The following is an 8,390-nucleotide window of genomic DNA, read 5'->3' as shown; positions in this document are numbered from 1 at the left end:
CCTGTGAGGAGCTGGTTGAAGGTTGGGAACGGACTGAGGCATCAGGACCCTATTGAGTATGCACTCTCTCTCTCTCTCTCTCTATCTCTCACTCATGGAAGAGAAAAATGAATAAACTTTTAAAATATAAAAACAAAGGAAAGCATATATACAGAGTTGATAGGTTGATAAACATGTATGTATTTACATAAATAGAAACATTTTTATGCACACATTATATATCAAATATGAATATCTTTATAGTGAGATGTAATATGCCTGCTAATTTCTAACTTAGATTAGAATAAATTAATCACTGAATGGAGGGGGAAGTCAAGATGTTTTTGCTGTTTAAAAATAGAATTCTAGAGAACAGCTGTATTTCCTTGATACAAGCAGTACACCACTTCTGAAACATGATAGTGAATGTAAGAGTAAGATCTGAACTAGTCATTCTCATCCTATTTTCCTCCTGAGCATATAGAAAAGATATAATCCCATCTGTCCAGAAGAGTGAATCATCACAACAAGAACTCTGAGAACATCACGTGGTACTGCTTAAGGAAGTTTAATAGAATAAAGTAGGGAGGGGAAGATAAGGAGAAATATTAGAAATTGCTTTTATCCTAAAATAAATTAAGATTAATATTGTATATATGGATTGAAAGGCATGCATGAAAGTAATTTGCATATATTAATTTAAGACATACTTATTGAGGTCAACCGTGTGGCAGTGGTGACAGAGTGGACACAACAGGAAAGAAGTTGTCATTGGAGCTTATGTCCCATTTGAGTGGGAGTGGGAGGATAAAAAAAGGAATACAGTTTATCTATAGTGATAAAATCATGGAGAATAATACATGAGGAAAAAGGGGACCATTCTTTTCTAACAATAGCATGGATTTGAGCAGATATGGAAAGAAAGGGACAAAACCACACAGATACCTGATGGCAGAGTTTTGTAGGTAGAGGAGGAGAAAAGGTCTTGCCATGGGACTCTGTTAATACATTCTAGGCACAGTAAGAAGAAACCAGCGTGGTAGAGCTGAGGTCTAAGAAATAGCTGGCTTCCAGATTGTGTAGTCCTGAGAACATTGCCAGGGCTTTGGCTTTTGCTTTAAGTAGAAGTCATGGAAGGGATCACCACAGCATACAAAATGTGGTTTCCCAATGTAAATAAATAAATTTTAAAAAATAAACTAAATGAATGAATAAGTAAAATTAAAAAAAAAAAGTCATGGAAGGGATTTGAGAGAAGATGACCTCATCTTGCTTGAGACTATACAATGAGAACAGTGATGCAGAAAGACAAAACTAGGAGTTGACCAGCCATGGGGACAGTTGTCCTGGCTTAAACCAGGTTGGTAGCAGTAGAGATGATGAGAAGTGATTGGAAGCTGCCTACATTTTTATGGCAGTTCCAATAGGTGGCACTAGGACTTGGTCAGGCAAGTGAGGCACCTGTAGTGCAAAACTTAAGCAGGCATTCACCTGGAGACATGCTATTGGATAGATGAGAAGTATCAAGACTTAGTGTACAAGTTGGTTTATCAGTGTAGACAGTTACTTCACCTATGGAAACTGAAGGGAAAACAGAGTATATTGGCACAGAGCAGGTGGTTTGATATATGTAGGCAGGTGATGAATTGGAGGTTCTCTTTTGATTAGTGAATTAGTAAAGCAAGGTCACCAGCTGAGTAAGCCAAGAGAGAAGAGATTTGATGGGAGTAAAGAAGGAATGAAATAGTTGTCTAGGAGAGTGAAAGTGAATGACTTAAGGATATGTAGCAGGATTTCCAGGTTTTACCAAGGGCTCCCTTGAAGGTAGCACCCATGGGGTGGCACTGGGGCTCCATGCCCAGAATTATTGGGCTTGCTTGCTCAGATAGATAGGCAGACAGACAGACAGACTGATTAATTCATTTATACACTAATATATAAATACATATCTATAGGTAAGTATGCAGACCATAGCTCTAGATCATATAAGATCTGCTAAATTGGTTTTCCATACTTCTATCAACCGCTAGATAACAGAAAGATGCTATAGAAGAATAAAAATGATGTTTATTAGGAAATAGACATTGCATTGAGGATACACTGCCAAAGTAAACTATGACTGTATTCATGGAGTTAAGGGCATACAAGAGTTTTTTAGAAGAAAAGTGGGGATGGATTATATAAATCATTTTGAGATAATTATCTTTGATTACTAGGATCAATAACAAGGATGGCATCAATCCAAAGTTGGACAGATGTCCTGGCAGAAGTAGTCTTTGAGTCGAGTTGCAGTGGTCTTTGTGCAATGCTGTGGTTCTGGCAGTCCTTCTGACAGTTCTTGTTATCAGGCATGCTAGTGTGAGAAAACACTCCCCCCCGGACTTTCCCAGCTCAGTTTAGTCAGAGTTTAATAAAAGGTGACGTGAATTATTCTCCATTTTTTATTCTGACAAACTTTCATAAAGTCTGGAGATCTAATGTAAGGCATGAAGACTATAGTTATATCTCTATATCTATTGTTATGCATCTATATATAGCTATATATAGATATATCTATATTATGTGATCATATAATATATTGTATACTAAAAATCTGCTTCACTGGGAAATTGACTTAAACCCATCTCAGGTTTCTCTGGGACCCCTCCCATAACTGTAAATCTACCTTTTTATTTTCCATGACCTGCCTTCCCCAGAGTCTTTATACTCTAGGTGTAATGGGGAAAGGGATGTGGGGTAAAAAGAAATTACCCCAAAGTTAAAGTAAATATTATCTTCTTATATCTGCTCCTGTTTAAAGTAAGTCTATGAGTTCAGTGACTCTAAGGGGGTGAGGGTCAGTGGAACAGACTAGTTCTGAAGGCCAAGTCAGAAAAAGGACAAAAGTTGGAACACTGATTCCCAACTCTATATATGTCATGGGAATTGCCTGTGATCCTTTTAAAATATACTCCCAAGCTCCACCTCTGGAGCTGCTAATTCAGAAGATATCCATGTTTTTTAAAAGCAAATATTCACACAGGTGAATATTTTAAAAGCAAATATTCACACAGGTTGTCTATGGGAGGATCCAGAGGGTCTAGAATCAGGTATGCAGTCTGGAGTTGGGATTCACCCATCACTTCTGCCTATAGCGGAAGGCATAGTGTTAATCCCAGGGAGAGATCAGGAGGCAAAGGGACACTTGATAGGACATAAGCCAGAGAAAAGGAGCAGAAGCCAGCAATGTCATGAGGCCAGGAGAGCCAAAAGAATAGATAAGGAATTCAGAAAAGGAACTGTTGGGTCTATGTTGACTTTCTGCCCCCAAGTGAGGAAGATTCTGATGTTTTTTCTGCTAAATCAGGAATCAATACCAGGAGACATTAGTCAACATATGAAAGACACTGGCATAAGGAAATGAGGAGATGTGAAACACAGCTGTATTCGCAGGTGTAGGAAGCCATTTTCAGCTGTAGGAATTCTGGAATCGAAGAACTATTGCCTGGTTGATGCAACCAGGTACTGCACCTCCTACTTTCTAATTCTGCCCTAGAGTCAAAACACTCATTTTTAGTACATTTATTTTTCTTTTTGAAGTTTGTTATTTTCAAGAGAGAGAAAGAAAGAGAAAAATACAAGCATCTTTGACAGAGTCTTTACTCTGCTGTCCTCCCCTCAGCCCTGCAGCCAACCAGGGTTACAGGCACATGTTTAGGTAGACCCAGGGATCAAACCTGGAGCCTTTTCATATGATTTCCAGCCTCATACAGCAGTGCCCCTACTGCTTACACCACGGTGGCTGGGCCTTCCTTGATGTTTCTTATATATGAATAATATTGCAAATATTTTTAATTAAAAGGAAACCTTCCAGAGAAAACATTGAGATTAGCAGATAGCATATGCTATATACTATACTGTTTAAAATAAATAAATAGACAAATGCAAAGCTATCTTGAACTGGTAGGAAGTCTTGCTCAATTCTTTGGGCAAATACCTAGAATTGATATTTTGGGATCATATGGTAATTCTGTTATTTTATTTTTAAGTTCTTTTATACATTAAATCACATTATTTAACTTATGAAGTGAATATTCCAACATGTGTACATTTCTCCCCAATCCAGTTGATAATACTATAAAGTTATCTTCAAGAGATAGTACCCCATTTCTTTTTCCCATTAATGCTATGTCTATTTTTCTCCTTAATGTCCTTCCTCAGACTCTATTCCTTCACTCCACATCTTGCCACCCTATATCTGGTATTCACAACCATTTACTGTGTTTCTATATCCTTTAGTCATTCAGTTTCAGTCATAGAGTGCAGACACTCTGTATGTATTAAGTGGAGACATAGAAGTCTCTCCTTCATAGCCTGGCTTGCTTCACTCAGCAATAAATCTTCCATATACATTCACTTTATGTCAAAAGTCATGGTCTTGTTTTTTTTTTTTTTTTTTATGGCTGAGTAGTATGCCATAGAGTATATGTGCCACAGTTTTTCAATCCAATAATTTGTTTGTGGGCATTTGTGGTTCCATGTCTTAGCGATTGTGAATAATGCTGCAATAAACATTGATGTGCCAGTGCTTTTCTGACTGAGCATTCTCCTGGAATAAAGCCTAGCTGTATAATCTTTTTTATAAGTTGTTGGATATAATTTGCTAGTATCTCGTTGAGAATCTTTGCATCTATGTTCATCAGAGATATTGGTTTTCCTTCCTTGTCCTTTCCTTATCTGTTTTAAGGATAAGGGTGATAGAGGCTTCATAGAATGAATTAGAGAGAGGTTCACCCTTTTGGATCTTTAGAAATAATTTGAGCAGTATGGGGGTTAACTCTTCTTTACAAGTTTTATAGAATTCAGAGGTGATATCATCAGGACCAGGGCTTTTCTTTTTGGGGAGGTTATTTATTACTGATTCAATCTCCTGGCTTGTTATGGGCCTATTCAGACTTTCTACATCTTCCTGGCTCAATCTTGGTAGATTATATGTGTCCAGGAATTTGTCCATCTCATCCAGATTTTCTTGTTTCTTGGCATATAGTTGTTCACAGTATCCTCTAATGATGTTTTGCATTTCTACTATGTATGTTGTTATATTGCCTGCTTCATTGCAGATTTGATTTACCTGGTCTGGTTCCTTTCTCTCTTCTTAATAAGTCTCGCTCGTGGTGTATCAATTTTGTTTATCTTTTCAAAGAACCAGCTTTTCCTTTCATTTATTTTCTTTGTAGTTTGTTTATTTTCTATTTCATTTATCTCTGCTCATATCTTTATTATTTCCTTTCTCCTGGAATTTTTTGGGGCTTTTTTGCTGTTGCTTTTCCAGTACTCTGAGGCACGATCTTAGTTGATTTATTTGCCTTCTTTCCGTCTTCCTCTTATGTGCACTAATTGCTATGAACTTTCCTCTTCTGACTGATTTAGCAGTGTCCCAAAGATGACAGAAACTCATGTCCTCATTGTCATTGACTTCCATGAATCTTTTGATCTCAGACTTTATTTCTTCTGTAGTTGTGAGGTCATTCAAGAGTAGGTTATTTAGTTTCCATGTATTTGAGTATTTTTAAGGATTTCTCTTAGAATTAAGATCAAGTTTAATTCCCTTATGGTAGGAGAAGATGCTGGGTGTAGTTTCTATGCTCTTGAATCTGTAGAGGCTTGCTTTGTGCCCTATGATGTGGTCAATATTTGAGAAGGTTCCATGTGGGGGTGAGAAAAAAGTGTATGTTGTGGTTTTTGGGTGGAAAGCTCTATAGATGTCTGTTAAGTCCATTTGATTTATGGTATCAATTAGATCCTTTATCTCTTTACCTATTTTTTGTCTAGATGATTTTTCCAGAGGGGATAGTGGTGTGTTGTGGTCTCCAACAATTAGTGTGTTGCAGTCTATAGGTGGTACTTTATAGTATATTTATTCTACACACAGTTTCATGCCTAAAGTCAACATGTGTTCACAGATATGTATATATCAGCTGAACTTGCTATTGAAAGTATTTACATTAATTAAGATATTTTGTGAATCCATTAAATGTGGTAAAATATAAAAAAGGAATGAAAACCAACCACAGATACACACACGCACACACACATATATATACATACACATATATATACATACATACATACATACATACACACACACATATATATATACACACACATACATACACACACAAGAAAAAAGAAATAGACTATTATTTGTTGGCAATAACATGTATAATTAAGCCACTTTACAGAATATTCTGGATGGGAAATCACATTTTGTATGCTGTGATGATGTTAGTGAAAGAATGTAAATTAATAAAAAAAAGACTGAGTTTAAGATTATAACTGTAGTAAGGCATAATTTACTCTTATTAACTGTGATGTAGAATTTATTTCACTGTTACCTTATATTAGAGGCCTATTGGTGTTTTATTCTAATTAGATAAAACCCTTGGACTTGAATTTAGTTATGTGCCAGTTCCCATGTGTAAGTACAGACCATGTTTATCTAATATTTTTTTGGCTTGTAAAAAGATACAAAGCAGCTAGATTGAAATCTTATTACAAAAAAGAAAAGAAAAGAATGTGGAGGAGAGAGAGAACCAGAGCATGAAACAAAGGGTGAGAGAAAGGTAAGAGTAAGGGAAAGAAACAAAACTGGAAGTGAACCCTAGCAAATTCCAGTGGACACCTCATTATCTTGTATTGCTATTTTCACCACAAGGTGGGGCTCCCAGTAAATGGAATCCACAGAAAGACTGCTTCCCTGATATCCTCTTTGCTCGTAGGGTGGATTGAGGGGGGTAAAGATAGGAGTCCTTCGGTTTCATCTGCTTAAAGACCTGGAGATAGATTTCTGACTGTAAACCATTGTGTCCTTTTATGATGTTGATACAGGTTTAGCAGGCCTGAGGTCAGGAATCCTTATCTACCAGGAGTTCATGCTACTTCTTCTGATAAACTGCACTTTGTGAGTAGCAAGGTATTAAATAACCCTTTGATGAAAATAGAAATAAAAACTGCAATCTCATCATATTTAAGAAATAATAAGAAGTAAAGATATGGCACATGTACGTATATTTTCCCGTTCTAGGGCAGGCCATTCTTCTGAGTTTTGAAATTATAGTAAGCTATTTCAAGATGCCAAGAGGTACCCATCCAAAAGGGGTCACTTTTCCTAGCAGTCAAGTGACTCGGTTCTAGCCAATGAAATGTAATCATTTGTAGTAACCTGCGATTTGGGGGTCATGGTTTTAAAGAAAGGATATTCTTTTCCCTTTCTCTTTTGGCTGGGTACAAACACAATGGTAGCTATCTTGGACCATGTGGATAAGAACAATAGCTCAGGGATGTATGAGCAACAAGACAAAAAACAAAACAAAAAAACCCAAACAAACAAAAAAAACAAAACCAAAACCAAAAAAAAAAAAAAAAAACCTAAACTTTGTAGAGCAGAATAGCCATACCTGCTCAGACATTTATTTTAATGAGAAATTAAATTTTAATTTTTTAAAGCTATTGCTATTTTGGGTCTAGCAAAGGCAGCCAGTCCTACATCATAAATAGTATGGAAACATACTACTTATTTTATTTACTGTATCAATCAAGGTTCAGTTACAGAGGACCGAATTCACTCTGGGTAGTTTAGGATGGTTATTATAGGGATTTTTAAACAGCTTGTCGAACTTTGAGAGTGGGCTAAAGACCAGATGCTAGGTGGAGCTATCAGAGTCACTCTGTAAACCACACTGCAAAATGGTGTCGCAAAGACAGCTGCTGTATCTTCCCCATCAGAAAGCCACTGCTACAAAAATATTTAGCCCTGGTGAGATGCCCCGACATAGAGAAAACCGTCATTATTGCTATGGGCTCCACAAGCACAGCCTCTGCTACAATCTGCACCAGGAGAATGTTGCCTTATGCTTGCCTCTGACATTCACCAAAGTATTGACTGGCACTGGGACCTTCACCAATTCAGCTGCAGAGAAATGAATCATTTCCAACTGTGCCTGTCAGCAGAAGTAAAAGCTCTGTCTCTGTCTTTCTCTTGCCTTCCAAAACTTGCATGAATGCATCTGATTGGCTAAACCTAAATCGTATTCAAAAATCATATCTGCTAGGAAATCTGGGAAATGTAGTTTTTAACCTTCTGAGCTCTGCAATTCAGGAAGGCATGCTGGAAGCAGAGTAGAATGAATGCTGAGCACCAATATGCCACATGCACAGTATCTTCTCACAAACAGAGAATGCTGCCTGTCAAAATTTCTGAATACACGAAAACAATGCAAAGGCAAATTCATAGCCTTACATGCTTTAATTAGTAATCAGAAAGAAAAAAATAAGTTAACCAAACATTCAACTCAAGCTAGACAAAGAACAAAATTAACCTAAAAAAAATACAGGTAGAATGAATTACTTTTTAGTTAAAATCTTAAACCATT

The sequence above is a fragment of the Tupaia chinensis genome, unplaced genomic scaffold, assembly GCF_000334495.1.
Source record: "Tupaia chinensis unplaced genomic scaffold, TupChi_1.0 Scaffold149256_1, whole genome shotgun sequence".
NCBI classification, from domain to species: domain Eukaryota; kingdom Metazoa; phylum Chordata; class Mammalia; order Scandentia; family Tupaiidae; genus Tupaia; species Tupaia belangeri.
The sequence above is the reverse complement of the archived record's forward strand: the minus strand, read 5'-3'. Positions refer to the sequence as shown.